The sequence below is a fragment of the Rhyacophila brunnea genome, unplaced genomic scaffold, assembly GCF_057557595.1.
Source record: "Rhyacophila brunnea isolate RB1 unplaced genomic scaffold, BYU_Rbru_1.0 scaffold_4, whole genome shotgun sequence".
Classification (NCBI taxonomy): domain Eukaryota; kingdom Metazoa; phylum Arthropoda; class Insecta; order Trichoptera; family Rhyacophilidae; genus Rhyacophila; species Rhyacophila brunnea.
In genome coordinates this window covers 167,898-190,373 of record NW_028233068.1, presented here as the reverse complement: position 1 = coordinate 190,373, position 22,476 = coordinate 167,898, and the positions used below count along the sequence as shown (strand labels likewise).

The 22,476-nt window shown below is 33.5% G+C and overlaps 1 protein-coding gene across 5 annotated transcripts in view; it reads left to right on the top strand.

Annotated features, from left to right (window-relative positions):
- Window positions 1–22,476, top strand: part of LOC147066708 (uncharacterized) — a 222,037-nt gene that overhangs the window by 73,694 nt on the left and 125,867 nt on the right. For 4 of the 5 annotated variants that reach the window (XM_085955034.1, XM_085955032.1, XM_085955033.1 and 1 more), the window contains exon 2: window positions 5,839–5,919. The exons of the other annotated variant lie outside the window; for it this stretch is intronic. The gene's annotated coding sequence lies outside the window, so the exon portion shown is untranslated. The remainder of the gene's footprint in view (window positions 1–5,838; window positions 5,920–22,476) is intronic. 5 annotated transcript variants of the gene reach the window in all.

Genomic DNA, 22,476 nt, shown 5'->3' with positions numbered 1-22,476 from the left:
AACTATCAAAGCATCACGGCATAAAATTAGTAATACCACGGTTATACACAATTTATTGTACCTACCTATTGTTATAATTTTCTTAGTTCATTTAATCGTTTTTAATTTAATTTATTTTCAAATTCACCTCTTATGTGTTCATTCACTGAATTGTTTACCCTATATTTTATGGAGACTAATAATAACTTCTATTTTCTACATACTAAATTATCAACCTCCACTTTTTGACAGGACGGCATACAGTTATATAGGCACGTAGATAATAATTTTAAGGCCGTAGACAGGAATGAACGTTTGATGGCCCAAATATAGTACAATAGTATGTATGTAATTAAAGTTAGGGTACAAGTCGGTTATCCTGGATACAGCGGCAAAGACATTTTGAAAATAGCCTATATACTAGATTATTTGTTAGGATTACCTAATCTAACTTAAACTAACCCAAACTAACAAATAATCCAGTATATCGGCTATTTTCAAAATGTGTTTGCCGCTGTATCCAGGATAAACATATAGAACAAAAGTTAGTGAAGTGGAAGTTTGTCGAGGCTGTTTTGATCGGGTTAATTTGTCTTTGAATAATATTGTGACTAAAAATTTTAACAATTCTTATTATTTTTAACATTGTATATTGTTCATAATTTGACCACGTGAATAGACGATTTTTTTTTTACTTATAACATTTTAAACACTTAACATAAATATGGATAAATTGTACAGTTACTAGACAAAGATTAAATTTGATGTGTGTCAGAAGTATCTTAGGCATTTTCGCTCGTATGCTTTCTTTATATTATTATGAAACTATATTTATTTTAAAATCGCTTTATAAAAGGTAGGTACGTCAAAACAGTAATAAATATCTGAAATAATTACACAACACTATTTCAGAAAGTGGAGGTTGATATATGTAGTCCATTGACATAATATGCTCCAATATCGCAAACAAAAATTATTGACAGCAGAATTAACACAGTTTTTGTCTTCGTACCTGGCGAACCTTTATTTTCAATGTATGTGTGTGTGTATGTATTTTTTAATCTATGCAAGTACTGTTTCAAAAATAGTTCGATTTATTTCCGCGTTAGCAGCATATGTCGATAAAGTCTTGTCAAATATTCATTTTATTTACAATCGATTCGTTAATATACAAAAATACAAGATTAAATTTAAATAACTAGCCTAAAAATTATTAAATAATATTTTTAATAGAAACGCTAAGCGTTTTTTGCGATAAATTACGTCTGAACCGAGATGTTTCGATTTTAATTGCATGTTTTCTAACCTCTAAATCGATGTTTTTTAAATTTGAAAAAAAATATATAAGGATATTATAAATTCCAATTAACGTTTAGCGTTTCCCTAGGTAATAGATTTACGTACATTTTTATCGTAATTTTGATAATAAATCTTATGTCATTCATTCTTACCACCCGATAGAAATGTACCGAATTTGACACGTATTTTTGGTATATAGAACTCCACGATACATCTTAATTTTTTATTTTATTTTTCTCATTACTTTTGAATATTTATTTACCGATTAATAAACTTTTCTAGCTATTTTTCGATAACAACTTTACCTAGAGACATCACCTTAATTTATTACATATTCTCTGTATTTTTATTTTTAAAAATTATTAACACTTATTTTATGTCATGTCATGAACGCTTTGAATTTATAATTTGTTATGTTCATTATGTGTAAAATAAATTTGATTTGATTTGATACTTATTTAATCAATAGATATAACATAATTATTATACAATAATAACTAATTCATGTGATACCTGAGCTTGTTTCAATGAACATGAAAGTTTTATATTTGGCTTGAGAGCTAAAGAACAACATGAAGTTCTTGGTCAATACCCTTCAAGGACGACTGCTCGTCATTTTTAATTAGAACTTAGATTGGAAAACTTTGCTCACATATATATGTAGAAAATGGGAGCAGAACTGCGATTGCCTTGTCGGAAATCCGAGGATATTCTTTATTGACCGAAATCATTCAGGTGCTCAAATATATTATTAGCCATGTTTGCAACTTTGGCTTTAAGTAAGTATTGTATAATATACAAAATTATTTGCGTTTATTTTGGAAGCAATGTCCTGCGGCACACCGGTTGCGGAGCACTGCTTTAGTGGGACGAAAATCGTATCTGTCACTACAGGTGATGCACCCAGTATGATTGGCCAAACAGCAGGATTCGTCAATTTATTTACAAAATTTGTTGGTCATTCACTGTTTGGCTTTCATTGACGACTTCTGAGTTTTTAGTCTCTTTATGGCCTCTGTCACTCGAAGGCAATAAAGCACAGTATGTATTTTGTATTCTGGGACAGTTGTATGTTGTATGTAGAACCTCGTCATTAAAACAGTGTTATGACTCCATACTTGGCTATTATTTGAAACCTACCTTCTTAAGAAAAATATTTTTTAATTGCATATTGACTTATTTGTATAATCACTTGATTATATTATCTAATATATAAAAAATAATATTTGTGTGTTTGTGTGTTTGTGTGTTTGTGTGTTTGTGTGTTTGTTTGTTCGTATTTAATGCGCAGCCATACCGTTCATCCGATTGCGATAAAACTTTGTAAACTTATTGCTTGCACTTGCGGGAAGAGTATAGGCTATACTAATATATAAAAATGAATGTCTGTCTGTCTGTATGTCTGTCTGTCTGTCTGTGTGTCTGTCTGTCTGTGTGTCTGTCCCGTATGCGTTCCTATACCATTCATCCGATTGCAATGAAATTTTGGTAAGTGGTTGTATGCATACCCATAAAGGTTTCTGAATTAGAAAAATCATCATCTTCTTCTTCTTCTTCATTATATTTTCTTTTATTCGTATGGTTCCTATACCATTCATCCGATTGCAATAAAATTTTGGTAAGTGGTTGTATGCACACCCATAAAGGTTTCTGAATTAGAAAAATCATCATCTTCTTCTTCTTCATTCTATCTTCTTTTATTCGTATGGTTCCTATACCATTCATCCGATTGCAATGAAATTTTGGCAAGTGGTTGTATGCACACCCATGAAGGTTTCTAAATTAGAAAAATCATCATCTTCTTCTTCTTCTTCATTCTATCTTCTTTTATTCGTATGGTCCCTATACCATTCATCCGATTGCGATGAAACCTTCATCAGTTGTTGTGGTAACACCCGCAATGGTTTTTGAATTAGTACAACCATCTTCTTCTTCTTCTATTCTATATTCTTATATTCGTATGCGTTCCTATTCCATTCATCCGATTGCAATAAAATTTTCGTCAGTAATTGTGCCAACACCCGCAAAGGTTTCTGAATTAGTACAACTATCTTCTTCTTCTTCTTCATTCTATCTTCTTTTATTCGTATGGTCCCTATACCATTCATCCGATTGCAATTAAACCTTCATCAGTTGTTGTGGTAACACCCGCAATGATTTTTAAATTAGTACAACCATCTTCTTCTTCTTCTTCTTCTATTCTATATTCTTCTATTCGTATGCGTTCCTATTCCATTCATCCGATTGCAATAAAATTTTCGTTAGTAATTGTGCCTACACCCGCGAAGGTTTCTGAATTAGTACAACCATCTTCTTCTTCTTCTTCATTCTATCTTCTTTTATTCGTATGGTCCCTATACCATTTATCCGATTGCGATGAAACCTTCGTCAGTTGTTGTGGTAACACCCGCAATGGTTTTTGAATTAGTACAACCATCTTCTTCTTCTTCTTCTTCTATTCTATATTCTTCTATTCGTATGCGTTTCTATTCCATTCATCCGATTGCAACAAATTTTTCGTCAGTAATTGTGCCAACACCCGCGAAGGTTTCTGAATTGGTACAACCATCTTCTTCTTCTATTCTATCTTCTATTCGTATGCGTTCCTATACCATTCATCCGATTGCAATGAAATTTTGATCAACTGTTGTGCTCACGCCGCAAAGGTCTCTGAATTGTTACAACTATTTTCTTTTTCTTCTATTCTATCTTCTTCTATTTGTATGCGTTCTTATACCATTCATCCGATTGCGATGAAATTTTGACCAGTTGTTGTGAGCACGCCCGCGAAGAGTTCTGAATTAGTGCAACCATCTTCTTCTTCTTCTATTCGTATGCGTTCCTATACCATTCATCCGATTGCAATGAAACTTTGGTGAGTTGTTGTGCCCTTGCCCGCAAAGGTTTCTGAATTGCTACAATCATCTTTTTCTTCTTCTATTTGTATGCGTTCTTATGCCATTCATCCGATTGTGATGAAATTTTGACCAGTTGTTGTGCGCAAGCCCGCGAAGGTTTTTGAATTAGTACAACCATCTTCTTCTTCTTCTATTCGTATGCGTTCCTATACCATTAATCCGATTGCAATGAAACTTTGGTGAGTTGTCATGCGCATGCCCACGAAAGTTTCTGAATTAGAAAATCATCTTCTTCTACTATTCGTATGCGTTCCTATACCATTCATCCGATTGCGATGAAACTTTTGTCAGTTGTGTGCGGTTTCTAAATTATTATTATATAACATACAAAGTTTGTTGTTTGTTTGTTCCATCCAATTTTGATTTTTTTTTTACTACATATTTATAACATTAATAACGTTTTCATATTTTGGATTCGATTTTAATTTAGTGTTCTTATGTTTGACCTTTACTCCTATTATAATTATTTTCATATTGCCATATTGTATTACACAGATATTTTAATATTAAAGAAATAATTACCTCTTATTATTTTTCAAATATCTAAGATAAATATAACCACGAAGCGACCCCGTGCGAAGCCGGGTACTTCAGCTAGTATTCTATAAAATAATTTATTTTGCCAATGAGAGATGCCGTATGTGTATGGATGTATTGCACAGATAATAACAAAACAATCAGCAAAGGTTTTCATAAATGTACCACAATTTCAAATAATTATCAATTTTTTTCATAATATGGACTTTACGTGACGTAGCCCCGCCCAGTCTGTCGAATTGTATGAACTAACGTAAGCTCCGATCGCAGAAACTAAAACTAAATAATTAATAATTAGTTAATTTAAAAAAAATAATTTCTATGGTGTTTAATCGAATATTAATAAATATAGACTGTTTTTTTAACTTTTATCTAATGATTTTTGATGTGTATAAATGTTTTGAAAAAATACGTACCTACTTAATTTAATCTGATCGGTTAATTTAATTCGTCCATGTGTTTTTGAAGTTTCATTAAGTTAGTGTGTAGTAATATCGTAATATATTCTTATTTCTCATAAGTATACCTGACAAGTGTGCTCTTTCTGTGTCTTTCCAAAAGTCACCATTCGCCACTGGTGTTATGAGACAAACCATAAATCACTCCTTGAAAAAATCAAGGACGAAGAAAAAGAATTTATTCATTGGCCAATTAATAAAAATATTCAATCAACAAACGTAATGAAATTTATCGGCAGTCATTCAAATATAACATCTGCCTGCTTGTTATTTTGCCTCAAACACAATTGCTAAAAATGGAAAACCGTTCAATGATGGTGAATATAATATTATAAAATAGGTATAGTAAAATGTTCCCACGATCTCTTTGAAAATTTTGAAAACGGAAAAAAATATTAAAAAAATAAAAGAAATGCATTCGGCTAGAAACACGATGAAAGATAGAATCTCAAAAACCCAATTGTGATTTTTAAAACTTTTTAAAAGTATTAATAAAACTATTTTTTCATTTCTCATGAAAAACTACTGGCACGTCAAACAGTCAAATAATATTTCGGAAATTTTGGCATGCGTACGTAAAAAGGTTCACCAACCCTGTACTAGAAAATGTATGTTTTACTCACTAAAATGTGTTTTTTTAATATCAGGTTGATCTCACATGCAGCTAAATCTTTGCCGAATTCCCGAACGTCGTTGGCATAGTGAAACTGTCTGATTTTGAAATAATGGTAAGATTAATTTTATTCATTAACTGATTTCCTGCCTTTATCATTGTTTGGGACCTAGACAGCTCCCAATATTATTTGATGATTAAAATTACACATAGGTATTTATTTAATATTTATTTTTTTAATTTGAGTTAATACAAGTTTCCTTTGCACATATTATTATTATGTAGCAAAATAATTACTCTGACACTAGTATCTAAATTATTTTGTTATTTGCTAAAGTAGGTAATAATATAAACAATGTTAGGTACCTACATATAATGAAGATAATATTATTAAGCAAGCGTTTACAATGTAAACAAGTGAAATAAAAATGATTCTTTTTTATGACTGGGTTTGCTTGTAGCTATAATATGATGAGTGCAAATACATAATGTACATATCTAAATATAATTAAGAGCGGAATGCAGAAACATTTGTCATAAGTTAAGATCATTTTTATTGAAAATAATACCATATTTAAAAATTCTCGTTAGGTAAATTAGGTAAATTATTTTATAATCGTTAAACGATGACAAAAATATGACAACTGCATTTTATAAATGCAATAACTATAAATACATATTAATATTTAATTATAATACTCTTATGTTTCCGTTATAAGTCATTATACGTGATTCCACAGGCACCACAAGTTTTTTTTTAACATGGTAACACTAGCATCGAGTGTCATTCTTCATCTGGTATTTTGTATTTCTGCGGGCTGGCGTATAAAAATAAAATAACATTCTGCAAGTACATGCCAAACGAATTAACACTATCAATATCCATATTGAGATACATTGTCAAATGAATTTGAGTATATGGACTGTGTTATAGACATGCGAATTTATTTTGACAGCAGCTGTCAGTGGTAAATGGTAATACAGAAGGGGGCGTGTTCATAACAAAAGTAGTCTATGGTTAAGGATTCCTTAACTCTATACTCAGGATTGTCTATAGTTAAGTCATCCTTTTCGGCGACGTATCCTTAGCGATGGTGCCCACAGAACGCGTCGAGCGGGCGAAGTCGGCGTATTCATAACCATAATCACACGTCTCTCGCCGCGCATTACCCTTCACCTATGTAATAAGCGGCCCAAGCAGCACAAAACAATTATTTTTACAGCGTCTCTCATAACAAAGCAATAAAAATATTATATTATTTCGGGGCTTGTCATTAATATTTACGACGACATTATTCAACCAGCGATAAACTGAACACGCAATAAAATTAAACAATGACTTCTCTGTAATTAAATAATTGCTTTTCGCCCGTCGATCGACGAGGCCTCAAGCAGCGTAATTTTGGTAGCCGTGTTCAATGAATGGACTTCTTTGTATTTTCATTAAATCGTATCGCCGAGAAGCGAAAAACGGTGACTCATGCGGCAGGCGGCGCGCAAGGTATCGTTAAGTCCAGTGGGCGCTGGCGTATTTGATTACGTTGTATTTTTGATGATTTACGGCGCCACTTGTAGAAATTTTGCGCGAGCGCCGCACTCGCTGCGTCAATGGGCTTTATGCCTTAGGAACGAAATCTTAGATTGTGCATTCCGCTCTAGGCTTGTATTTTTAGTTTTCCATACTTAAATACGTAACTGCCTGCCTACTCATTCTGAAATCTCATTAGCGTAGTATCCGCATCATCACAGGATATTCATATGCATATAAGTACGCATCGTATGATGTGATATTGAATCACTGTTATATAAATTTTATAATACCTACCGAAAACATTTTGTAATATAGGTATATTTCATTTAGGTACATAGGTACATATTATAATGTTACATGCGCTCCAATACGTGTGTATGGTTTAGTTCACAGAACAGATAATTGGTTTTGTTAGAGATATTGTATGTCCAGTTTTTGTATGTTTTGAGAAAATTGAATTTTAAGAAATGAGATGCACGAGAAATAGACGTATTATTATGTATTTTAAAGATACGTACAATATCTTCTCAAATATCCTATTTAAACGTACAATATATTTCGAGGGCTTAGTGTCAAACAACACTATCTACAAAAGTGCAACTTTACAGGAGAGCCAAAAATCGTTATTTTAGATCAGGGGAGGGCAAACTTTTTGGATGGAGGGCCAAATTCAAGAATTCAAAATGAGCGGCGGGCCGCAAGTAAAATACTATTTTTAGATATACACTATTTATTATCACGAAAAATAAACCTTACAAAAAAAATAATGAGAAGAATGAAAGTGTTGTACATTTTTCAACATTTTTTTCAAATTCAGGTGTTAATTTTGTGGTTGATATTTTCAAAACTGCTTGTAAATGGGCATCGGAGATATTTGATCGTAAAGAATTTTTATTGGGGTTCATGATCGAAAATGTTTGTTCACATTTATAGGTTGATCCAAAAACAACGAACATTTTTCTTGCATAATCTTTAAGTTGGTCGAATTTGTTTGAATTAATAGCATATTAAAATTTGGAGATATCTTCACGACGATGCAATTCTCTTAAATCAGTGTCACACTGCAGACCAATAACCTCAAGTTGTAGCTCTGTCAGTACACTATCAATATCGATTGAAAATGGATCGCGTACTGTTGCTAAGCTTGTCTCAATTTTTCGGAAGTCACCAAATATTTGTAAAAAATCGTCATTCAGAGCTTTAATAATTTTACCATATTCTTCAAATTTATATTCTGGTATATTCAGCAACTTCAAAGTTGGAAAGTGGTCCACGTTGTTATTCGATATTTGTCGAAGGAACAACTTGAGTTTTAATTGAAATCCGTTAAAACTCTCACCATATCGTGGGCATATATTTTTTTCCTTGCAACGCAAGAGTTAAAAGTATTTAAATGTGTCACGATGTTCAACATAGAAAATAGTGGCTACATAGTGTAAGACGAGACGCAAGTAAGATGTACTGAGATAATACATTAACGAAACAACAAATTCTTCAAATTTTAATCTATTGTCAATATTTTTTAAAAAATATATAAAAAGTTATTCGTAATCAGAAGTACAATTAATGATGGCGTTCCGCAAAAAAATACCCGGCGGGCCACATGCTTGGGCCACAGTTTGCCCTCCCCTGTTTTAGATTCTTGTAACTCAACAAGGGAAATGTTTATTTTAAACCTAATGTTAATATTTTATAATTTATTGTGTATTGTACATTTATCTTGCTTATGATGATGTTAAAATTTATAGGGATAGTTTTAAAAAAATATGAAAACAAGGGTAACTTATGTAGTTAGCGTTAAACTTTACTGACGATTTAATACGAAATTAGAAAAGATTGACATAACGTTGTTTGACTATCACGTAAATGTAAAATAACGTTATCTCAAAAAAAAAAAAAAAACATTTTTTTGTAGATAACGTCTGACTTTAAGCACTCGATTTATAGCATAAAGATACGTTGCAAACAAAGTTTCGTGTATATTCACTCGATTTAGACAAAAACTGGACATATAATAATATTATCTTTTTACCTACTGCTAACTAAGCCATCGGTCACATTATTATTTTACAAAAGACATTTTCCAACCGAAAATTAGGTCGTCACGCTTGACGGCGTGTTTTTTCGAATCGTTTTTCTTGTTAAAAACATGATATAGGTATCTACCTACCCTTCAGGATCTTTACGGACTATTTTATCATTTTATAGCTCGGGCCAAATAAACTTTACACACTATTATAATAATATGGAGTTTGCCTAGCCAAATGGTGTCAGTGAGAATACATGACATTTATATGAGAGCTATTTAAAATGAGACTCATTGTTTATGTAATAATATCATTCACTACTTACCGTAACAAAAATAATTGTAATTTCCAACGCGGAATAACTCATACATTAACTTTCAAAATTAATCTGGCCATTAGGTAAATGTTTGTCGATGTTTACCATGGTGACGGTGTCGACCAGTGGCGAAGGGTGGATGTAGGCTGTTAAGATTCGACATAAATAGTGCGCTATAAACTTTGTCAGTTATACTTATTTGTTTTTGTTTTCCCACACAAAAGAAAAAATTAAAAGCTTTTAGATCTTGGTGTAAAAATGGCCATTTATAATAATATGTGGGTTAACTACCTACATAAAGTTTACCTACATAACATAATTAAAGAAAAAAGTTTTATCTGCTTAATATTTTGCAGTATTCATTACATGTTTTTTTATTTAGAAATTAAATTATTCACCTGGAAATCATAAGTAGATACATGATATCGGTGCATTCTAAATAGGTACATCCAGAGGATGACGTCAGGGAAATTAAACAAATGATCGTCATATTGTATATCTTGCTAGAGAAAACAAAACGTCAAAATCATCGGATGTTTTTATGCGGAAGCTTCGTTATATTTTATTTCAGTGAAAATTGTGGGAAAGACGGTTTTATAGGAGTCAATAGTCAATGTGATATTTATAGATTTGAAAATAGCAATCTGCAACGTCGAGTTAGTTTTATGTGTCGGATGTTGGAAAAATGGGTTCATATAGGTAGGTACCTACTACCAATCTGGTATTATGTATCGAATCGAATGACCGTCGATTTTCGTTTTCCGAAGCATATGGAAAACAGGAAAACATATTTCATAATATTCAAATTTAATGTACATACCTACTTGATTTGGACTGGGCTTGATAAATGAAATATTATATACCTAATACAATATTGCATACCTAGTTTGTGTGTGACAGAACACGACAAAACAGAACAGCCAGGGGAAAAATGAAACAATATTTTTTGTGGAATCTATTTATTAATTAAATTTTAAACATTATACATATACTTATATATAAATATTTAATATTTAAAAAATAAAATATTTTTTAAGTGAAATCATCAAGGTATAATAATACTTTCATTTTTTTTACAATACCGTTATTTTGAAAATAATGTATTTTTTATATATAGAGTATATAAAATTGTATAATGTAATCACTGCATGTTGGCCATTTGGCGTAAATACCTATATTTATCTGTTTGATTTTGATAATCATGCACGACTATTTCCACTCGATTACTAAGTGTTTCATACTTTTTCTTTACAACTTCAAGACGACCTGTATGAGCACTGTCTACTAATAATCGGGGTGCCGGACGAAATCAAAAATCACGAAAAAATGCTTTTTAACTAACACTTATTTGAATTGCGCATATTTTACAAGAGTCAAAAATCATACATTTTGTAAAAAATGCGCAATTCAATAAAAGAGTTACGATTGCGCAATTTTTTGCAGGAGAGACAAAAAAGCATTTTTTTAATCTTTCTTACTTATTTTTCGGGATTTCGACCTAAACCCATCATAAGCTTGCCGGCAACACCGAGTTAAGTTTATTTGAGGCTTTCTAGCGATTAGTAATGCAGAAATTAGGCATTTAATTTGATTTATTATGGCGTATTGAAAATCTCTGCTATTAAAAATCTATCAATATAATAGAGATAGGACAATTTCAATATTAAATTTATATTTTTCCTGAAATATAGTTATATTTATCGTTGTTCTGTTTTGTCACTGTTCTGTTTTGTCATGTTCTGTTTTGTCGTGTTCTGTCTTGTCTTGTCTTGGCCTACCAGTGTTGCCATCTTTTCAAAGTGGAATTATAGTACAGAGCCTCCAAAATTATAGTATTTGGGGGTAAAATATAGTACGCGTTGTCATTCTGTTGAAAATGTATAGGTTTTTAGTTTCACTTAGTTAGGTACCTCTTCCGACCAAAAATGCTCACCGAAAAATTCAAGAAATTTCATTTTCACAAAGTCAAGGGATTTTTTACGTTTTACGAGCATTTTTTTCCAAGTTCTCCAAATCCTCATTGCGAAATTATAGTACCTACTTTGCACCAATTTATCGAACGGAAATATCAAAATTTTATTACTTTTTACATATTTTTCCCGATATTCAAAATTATAGTATTTTGGGCGTACTATACCTGTTTTATATCGTACATAGTACGCGGACCAAAATCATAGTACAAATACTATAATGATAGTACGGTTGGCAACACTGAAGCCTACCCCTGAAAATCCCAGGCAGCTCACTGCTAATTGGCAAGAGGTGTGCTTAAAGTTATGTTGGAAAATATTGGGAGGGTCATGTTTTATTATACCTACCTACTCGGGCGTAAGAGGTGAAAACATTCACAATTAGGTTTACTCACGGCATGCAAAATAGAGTTACGTTCGTTATGCTTTATGCTCATATTGTCATTCATATCGACCAACGTTAGGTAAGTTGGAAAATTGTGTAAGCGTAAGCTCTAGCTAGAGGACGTCTAGCTAGAATGTGGCGTGTATTATTAACAATAATTTGTTTATTGTGTTCACCGGCTACTCGTTTGTAAACAAACTTCAATACAATTTAGTATATGCTGCTAATACGTGATAGCATACAGCAGCGATTCCCAACTGGTGTTCCGCGTAACAAAATTAAGGTTATCCCTCCCGTCCATTTTTAGTGATTATTTGTGTTTTTAAATAAATCCATTTGAATTATTAAGTTATCTGCACATAATATGCATATAAGTCATCATAAGTAGATACCTACTCGTCAGGACTAGAGCTTGTGATTTCTCGATTTTTTTCATTTCTTGGAATCAAGAATTCGTGATTCGATTTTTGATTTCTTGAGATATTATTATGGAATTACATGTCCTTGCCGAATATATCGTCACCGTTTTAGCAAAACCATCTATGTGCACTTTCTCAAATTGTGCAGGAGAAGGATAAAACTGAATAAAAAAATAATGTTACATTTAAACATTAAAATTATGAAGAATGCTTTATTATAATCAGAAAATGGTCTAAGATTATTATTTTGTTTACATAAATCTTTTATTTTTAATACAAAAATAATAAAAATACAGTTTGTGATGTCACATAAGTTGTTTTGACCGTTTTGTAAATACACATAGTTTAATTTATTCATCAAAATGTGAATAATAATAAATTCATGAAAAACTGTTACATAAATAATAGTTGAAATATACATAGTGCGTTAGTGATAAATTGCAATATCATTTTATTAATTATTAATGCAATAGTGAGATGATATTATATTTATAAGTTCGTTTACTTTCTATTAGCATGTTTAAATGTTAGGTTATCGTAGAAATAGTGGTGATCTTTCTCTATTACACTTTTTAAATCCTGAAGATGTATGTATTTCGACTGCGATATGTGCAATGATTCATTATATATATTACAAAGGCAGTCAAACGGTTGCACTGATAAAGTTGAGTTTGTAAAAGATTGTTCCATCTGGTAGATACTGTAACATTTTAATATCATATACAACAGGATCTCCGATTCGTTTTCCTGGTCTGATTGAACTTAATCCAGATTTAATCTTATCCATAATTCTTAAAAAATCAATGACATTAATTTTATAAGGTTGTTTTGGTCTTGCTAGCCGCATACGTGCTATATAATCAGATGGTGAATATATTGGAGGCTTAAAATACTTTTCTTAGGTGGCATGTGCACTATCGGCCTCTATCATGGTATGGCCTTTTTCCAGAAAAAGCTGTTGAATCTCGATGTTTTTTCTCTCTAAAGATATAACTTAGAGCAGTAGCGAATAATTTATTTCGGTTTTGATATCCACACCCATCCGATATTAGAATTATTTCATTGTATTGTCCTGCTTTCGATGAGATGAAACAAATTCATTAGAAGATACATTATGAAGAATGTATATGGTGAAATTGTGTAGTTGCAGTTTTTATTTATAATACATTTGTGCCTGTGTTTTGGACATAGCAGCACACTTTGGAGATCCATTGTGATTACTAACCGTCCAGTAATACTTCTGGTACTCTCCTTCATTTCATTTTTGGTCTTCTAGCAACTTTTTTTTTTTTAATAATGTGGCTATTGTATTCCATTTCTGAAACATTCTTCATTTTATAACTACAGCAGATGGCAGTGATGGCACACTGATCTTTACGTGGTTGGTGGATACTGATTTTTTGGTGGTAAATATACTGGAGTATATTCTGCTGCTTTATGACCATTTTCCAGAGACCATTTTTTATATTCATCATGCATTTGTATTTTGGATCGGAAACACGATTCCACATACACCCTGGAGGTATTTTCTCTGCAATAATGGCTGGGAACTTTGGAATTATATCCAACCATAATGTAACATTTTTCCACAAATCTCTCCGTTTTGATTTTTGGTTGCACTACCAATTATTTATCTTCAGTCAGATTCTTATTACCTGTCATTGTTGGTTTCAATTGGCCACTGTCATCGATATATTTGTAGTTGTTTATCCAACTTTTAAATTAATTCTCGCCTATACCCTATTGACCATGTAGGCATCTTCCAGAAATTATTGAATATTTCCTGTCTCTCTTTTTGAGAAAGCATCTTTCAAACCGTCGTGCAAGACCATAATGCATAGCATATAACATAGAAACAAACAATGTGTAGCCAAACTGTAAAAAAACATTACACTCTCGATATCAAAATACCATCTATATGTTACTTTAATATACACATAGTTGTTTTTGTGAACCGTGGTTTTTGAACCTTACACATAGCTGTTTTTTATTTTTTGAAATAACTTCGGAGCGAGTTTACCCAACACATGGATCATTTTACTGGCCTATAGAGAAAAAAATAAGGAATGACTTGGTATTTAAAAGTCATTTTTGATAAAAGTGACACATAGATGGTTTTGCTAAAACGGTGACGTTATTATTAAGATATATAAGATATTATATAAGATAATATATAAGATATTATCTTTCATTTTTGTAGCCTTTCGTCGAACAAATAAATCCATTCCAGAAATTTCATTCAGAATCAAAATTATGAGCCCTTTTTGCATTTCTAAAATCTTTATTTAAAACCTTCCCCAACCCAGACTAACATACTTAGTAATATTTTTTATTATGTATTCAAGAACAACGATGCTTAAGGTGATACATCAGTGAAACGGCAAATAATTTTCAACAATAGGCGCGACGAAATTTTGGACTCGCTGCCATTCGGAGAGAGAGCGTCGAGCTGGAAACACGTCAATTTGTTTCGTGATGGCGACGGGTGTATTAATTCTTAAATCGTGTAAAGATGACTAAAAACGTTACCCATTTACTTAAAAAGAAAACATGTCAATGAATATATTTTTATTGTTACTGATAGAACATACGACCATATACGAGGTATAAATGAGAACTCTGCCATTCTGGGCAGTGTTGACCTGTGTGTCCCTGATAACTATCTTAGAAATAGAGACCATCAGCTGTTTATTTTTATTCTCCCAAGGTGCAGAACCAACCTGCCACTGGTAATGCCAATTGGGAGAGTGATAACTATGTTCAACGAAATTGCTTCGGGTGTTGATATATTCCACCTACGTGAGAATGAGTTTAGGTGGATGTTGTTTTATAAATTCTTAAAATAGGGTCTGCTTAACTCATCCTGTGTACTTACTTGTACCTATCTAATTCATCTACTGATATATCTCTTTTTTTATGTAATACTGTTATATTTATATATCTTTGTTTCTAAATGTCATGTTGTGAACGTCTTAAACTTATAATTTGTAATGTCCACAATATGTTAAAAAAATAACTAAATTGAAATTGAAAAAAAAAAATGAAAAATACGTTAAAGTTCCCACCACCACCCGTCATATATGCACGGCCGCTTTCTATGACGCTTTAAACGTGTCTGAAAGAAGTGATTTTAAGTGCTCATTCCGTCCCGAGACGGAGCCGCACGGGACTGATGCTGCAACCATGCACCGTAGTGCTTAAAGAATATGTACTTATATATACTGGCTCTGCTATCCGCTGACGTTAAGCGCTTTGTGTACCCGCATACTGAGTGTCACGAATTGAAATGGATGAGTCTACAGAAGAGTCGGGACTATCCCACTCCCCATACAATGTTGCAAAATTTCTCGAATGCCGCAAAGTTGGCCTCGGTTGCTATCAGATCTCCATGACCAATTGGGCCCGTGTGAGGACGGACCCTGGCAAACAGCTCCGCTCGTTCGAGTTCCATAAGCGGGCAATCCCAGAGGATGTGTTCAATATCTTGGTGGTCATGCCTTCAGGTACAACCCGGCCCATCTACTACTATCAAGCCAAACTCGTGGAAACAGAACATTAAATGGACACATGTTGGATTTATATGACAAATTATATTTCGTTTGACATGCGTCATTTGCACGCGCGACCCGCAATCCGCGCATCGCCTAGCCACGATCTTTTTAGACCGTGCCTCAACTGAGGTATAGCCTTAACCATTGACACGTACAAAACTATAAAATGGAATATACGAGAATGTGCTCCGAGCGGCAAGAGATGCTCGAGTAGGTCCAACCAGGTGTTAGGCCCATCGGACCTTCCGACCTGGTCGCTATAATGTGTCAATTTTGTTGCTTTTAAAATATTTGCGGTGCGGACGAGAAGATTTCTTCAGTTAGTTTTTGTATGCATAATATATTGTTTTAATATTTATTAACTAGAATTATTCTTTTTGTTAATATCACTGTACCCCTCTCTTCAGTTTTTATGAGAAAGCCTCTGTAAAATCAGTCAAAGCACAGTTGAGTGCGTGGCGACCGCAGGCTTGAGTCTGCTCCTGAGACATTCCCAGGTGTAAAATACTGCTGATGCTTTACATTAAACGCAGGGCCTTGTGATACGCTTGATTACGACTGAGTATGTTGCGGGTGGTTGGATTGTTGGTTATGGTTGTTGTCTATGTTTGTGTTGGTCAAAACTATATCTGTATGTATCTTTCCGATGATGTGGAAGATATCAAAAGTTACTGCAATTGATATGTATCTACAGACGTGGCCGAATTTACCGCATGGCTTAAAGGGTTAACCCAGGGCCCACCAATTGATAGATGTCCCGGAGCCCTGGCTCGGAAGTTTTTGCATGGGGAATTTCTAATGAGTACTGAGATTTATGTCTAATACCTTAGGGTAATTACGCTTGAACAAAAAGTCGCGAGGTGCTGCTCTTCCAGTTCTCTATGGAGGAGTGGGTGGTGTCCAAAGACTTCCACTTCAACATCAAGTTCCCTCCGAGATTGCGTCACTCTGTACGCCCTCATTACCAAGCAAAAGTATCTCAGAGTGCGGCGAGCCCTCTCGCTTCTGACTGCTTTGGGTTTCTATGGTGAATCATAATTCGACCTCGAATTCGAAATTCCTGAGCCTCCTAGGGCGATTCTCCTGAATCTTGATGATATATCTCATCTGAGACGCATCTGATCTTCCTCCGATCGAAGATCGACGCCCAACGGGTATTCTACTTTCATCATTTTATCACGTCATTACGTCTGATTTACGCCTGACCTTCCACGGCGCACATTAACAGATCGACAGATTCGTCAATGTAAACCGCGGGACTTAGTGTACTTTTTTGTAATCATCCAATGAAGAGATTGAAGCATGCGGTTCGACGGTCCAGTTGACTATGAGGTCAGGGTATATGGTTCGGTCGCCAAAATGATATATACTGAGCGCCAGCAGAAGGCTGATTCTCTGGGCGTGACAGTACCTGAATCGAAGAGAAAAACTTTGTATTTTTATGTGTAGGTAGATGTCAGTTGGCGCTAAGTAGGAAAAGTAGGCCAAACAAATTATACATTGACTTTTATGTAATATTATATTGATATCCTACGCATGAACCTATGTATAATCATTTTGATACACGGGTTGGCCGGAACCCTTGACATTACTCAACTTTGCGAAATTGTAGGTATGGGAGAAGATTCTGATTAGATCCGACTTTTTTCAAGCTAAGGTTCTTAATTCAAAGAATCCCACTCGACCAAAGATTTTTTCTATGATTTTTCTGAAACATTACAAAATTATTGACATAGGTAAACAGTAAAGTTTTAACAAAACTTGTAGGTACATGTTCATTTATAAATGACTACTGTAACATACACATACATCTAGCTATATATTTTAATACCCCATTATTGGAGTGATTCATATTTTATGTCATTCTTATATTATATTATGTAGGTACAAAGGTAAAAACATGTTCACATTTGGTAAAAAAACTATCTAGGTATACCTAGTTAGTTGGTTTGACTATAATTAAATGGCTATTTTGTGGTTCAAAGTAAGGCCTTGCTAATTATATCACCATAAAAGAACTATTAATCTTGATCACAACGCCTATTTCAATACATTCAAAGTTGTTTTTGTAGGGTTACCCACATTTAAACTTTCATTAGATGAGCAATACCAAAAACATAGTTTACAATTAGGTACCTAGGTGCTATAAAAAGTATTCGGTTTATAAAGTGTACAACGTCTGGACTACGATGCCATTGATCTCATCAGCCGTGTATCATTTGGGACTCCCGCTGTCGTTTCCCTGCAGGATCGGCGGGTAGAATGGGACTAAAAGTGAATATAGAATAAAGAATAATGAATGCTAGTCATCAAATGAGCTCTATTATACAGAACCACCTCACACCAAACAACGAATGCATCGAGACCGCAAGTTAGTAAGGTTACCTACTTCGGATCACAAGAAATGATTGTAAGCGCTAAAATGATCTTAAATCTTCCAAACTATCAAGAAACATAAGACACCACTGAGGCCATTAATGTGCTACGAATAAGAAGAATGTAGGTACACTAAAACACCACGTCTGCGATTGACAAGCCACGTGACATGTATGGATGAACAATCACCGACAAAGCTCCACGCGTTTGATGGATCAGAAGGAAAACTGAGTGCCGGCAGATTGAAGGGGTCTACTTGAGGTAGCTAAGGTCCACCCCGAATTATAGTGCGAGAAACGAAGAAGATTCAATGAACACGTACTGAAGATTGGTCGTTTGCTGATTGAACTATGTTTGAGTTTCGTAGTGATCCAAATACGGTGCTCTTTATTCTTCTTCTTAATCCATGTCCGCTTTTTAGTTGAAGGATGTGGTCGCCACGGGGCGCTTCCAAAAATCCGTGTCACTCGCCAGTCTTTTTGCGTCGTCCCAGGTTATATTACCATCTCTAGTTTCACTGTAGATCTATTTAGTGGCCTTTCATGACGCCGGAATCCGAGTGGCTTGAAGAACAGGCAATCCGAGTTGAAATTCTTTTGAGGCTTTCATAGCACGTGGCCAAGCTAGGCCCAGCGTTCCTTCTTAAAATAATGAGAGATCGCACGGTCCAAATTCTTATCTCCATATTACTCCTCAATCATACCATCGCACATCAATTACTGCCGCAAGCATCTGTTCTCGAAGCTCAGTATGTCAGCTTTGTACTTATTACTGCTTACTACTTGCTACTGGAAAGCAGCACCGTCAGAAAGCAAGCGTCGAACATGCATTTCGTCTTGACCGAGTGTAGCCATGAGTCCCAGACATACCGCATTGAGTTGAATGTTGCTCAAGCCATTCGGAACGTGAGCTCTTTTTGTGAAGTGCCAACTCCCGTGAGGTGCACTCCCGGGTATTTAAAGTTGTCAACATTTTCAAAGGCATTTTTAGAATGGTTGTGTTGGTAGCTATATAATAGTTACTGTTCTGTATAGTGTTCCATTGAAAAGGGGCGGCTATAAAAAGCCGGCAGCCTGTCTTGACGTATGACGTACAATAATGAGCGTTTTTTTCAGATTGACCATTTAAATATTCTGTATAGGTAATGATAATTTATATTATCAATAATACTAGCAACTTAACTCAGTGACGCCTTCGTAAATAGGTATATAACATATATCATTTTGAAAATACTTCTGAGAACATAATTTAAAATTCATTTAATTTTAATTTTATTAAATCAAATTTCATTTCAAAAAAAAATACGACACTCAGCAGGAATCGAACCTGCATCTTAGTGCTTTCATAATTATGTATGTTCAATAATTAGAATTTTACTTACATTCTTAAATCTTGTGAATTATTCGTTGAATAAAAAAAATAAATAGGTACCTATATCTAAGGACGAAAGTGCCACGTTTGCTTGTAACATTCGTTTATAAGGTATCGAAAACGAAATGGGTTACGAGACTTAGCCGGCTCGCATATCAAAACTCGTCTCGTCTGCGACGTGTCGAATACATCGATGTGACGTCATCGTTATTCACAAAACAGTTGCCAAATGGAGTTCCGCAGATTAGTCGAATGCGACTTTTTAGTTTGAAAAAACATGTAGTGCTGCTATCAACAAATCTCATGCCTCTCGGGCTGCGAGTCGAAGACGCCAGAACGCATACGAACACTTACGATATGCAACATCGGATCGACGTTCGTAGAAGGTTTGATTTATAAGTGTGCGGCAGACGGGCGAGTTTAGGTATGAGAGCCGGCTTAGGGAATCATTAGATTTAGTATCTCATATGAATATTAACGAAACATTTGGTATTCATTATCCTCGTAGGTACTTAACTTATTTTATTGGATTGTGTATTCTTTGGCGTATTCAATTGTATAATACAGTTTTCTATTAAACATAGTAAGTAAACACCTCGTCCTAGTGACCTTGCAATGCAGTATCGAAAATAAAATCCGAATAAGTGTTATTTTCGAATGAGTAAAATAATGAAAATGCCTTTGGACTTTACGTCAAAAAAACTCTGAATTCATTTAATGGCGAGGCGAAACTGGTTTTGTTTTTTTTTTATTTTTTTATTTTTGGTTACGTCTGCCTTCCCATGTCTTGGGTTCAGTCAACATTTCTAAAACTTTATATCGTTGGTCAGCTTGTAATTTAACTGTTAATTATTACTCTTTTCCTTGACGAAACTTGTTATCAAGCAAATAAAGGCTGCATACTTCGGCAATATATTATTTCGTAGTGAAATTTACTCTCTCGTGTTTTAAAGGTATCTTGACTACGCAACCGATGTAGATGGCACAAATAGGGATTGTAGGTAATACCGAATGAAAATGTCAATACCGGTTTTCGGTATTTTAATATTTAAAACCGGTATTAATACCGGTATTCGTTAATATATTAAAAAATAAGTACTCATCAGTAAATATAACTATTAAAATCTCGTTAAAACATTATTTTATAGCAAAAACCTACCTACTTACATATTATATGTTAAAATTCGTCATAATATTGTAGAACTGGTGATTTTTTAAAATATTTTTTATACGAGTATATTGGTAATTTTAACTAAAGCCTTCAATTTATTCAAAATGCAAATATGTCCGGCTGCAGGAAAAGCTTCTTAAATTCAGCGCTTGTACAACCATGAATAATTTTATTATAGAACAATTGAACATTTGTCATGGATATTTTCTATTTCGAAATAATATCTATTAGGTATGATAATTTATAGTTTATATAAACTATTACAATTATATAAATATATTTGATGAATAGTGTTTTTTTATTATTTCACCTATAATATATTCAGTCAATATATTTGCATTTTAGCAGCACATAACATATAATTCACTTTCAACAACGTAATCAACTGTGCTTTCTTAATACCGAAAATTCCGGTATTCTGGATTTTTAAAACCGGTATTTATAAATAGTGGAATACCGGTTTTAAAATACCGGTATTGCAATCCCTAGGCCTAAAGTACGAGTTGATGATCCGATATATATGGGCCAATATCGAGAGATATTATGCAACCTTTGATGGAAGACGGTGCCAAAAGAAGAAGACAAATAAATACAATAAACTATTTTTTTATTCAACGAATAGTTCAATATTTGAGAATATAACATTGTTTATATTGAGCATACATATTTTGCAACACTAGATAGATAGGTATATAACTATTTACTAGAATTTAAAAAAATAAAAATACGTCGTCTGACGGAATTCAAGTTGATAAACGTTTCATGTAAGAACTATTAGGTACCTAGTCAGTTACGTCGTAATTGGATGGGACGCCCATAGCGTAAAGCGTTTAGGCGCGAATCCAGTTAATTCAGGTTCATGTCGTGAAAAAAGATTTTTTCAAGTATGCATGATCAATAAATGAATACATTAATTAAATTTGAATGACGTATGGCGATTGTTTAACACCTAATGTTCACTTTTAGACATCTGAGGCCATACCTTGATAGTCTGTAAAATTGGTTCAATGAAATATATGAAATTTTCCTTGCATTGTTTGGAATATAATTACACATTATTGTTAGTAGGTACGTGGGAAAATTCACGATCAAAATAGCCTGTTTATTATAAAAAAATACCAACGAATTAATAAAATTGTATGCATTATTACAACTTGTCATCGCAATCACACACGTGCCTCCAATTGTTTCTGTTTAAATGTACAATCATTTTATTTTCAACTGTTGTAATTTGAAAATAAAATGTTTGAGTAAATTAGATTGTTTGCTCAGCTTCTTCGTAAATGTCACGTTTAGAGTTAATTAAATTTAAAGATGCATTGTTGTACCGTACCCACTACTTACAAGATAGTGTGTACTTACCTACACATAAATTGTTTTGGAGCAAATTTAATTATGCAAGTATTTAAGTGTGTCAAGGCTGTTTGAAAGAAGATTAATGATTCAGATGACATTATTGACTGTGGATTTGTGATAATGAAGAATCTATTAATTTCGTAATGTATTAATTATGTTTGCATGTAATTGTGAAGTAATATGTGGGTTCATAGAGTCT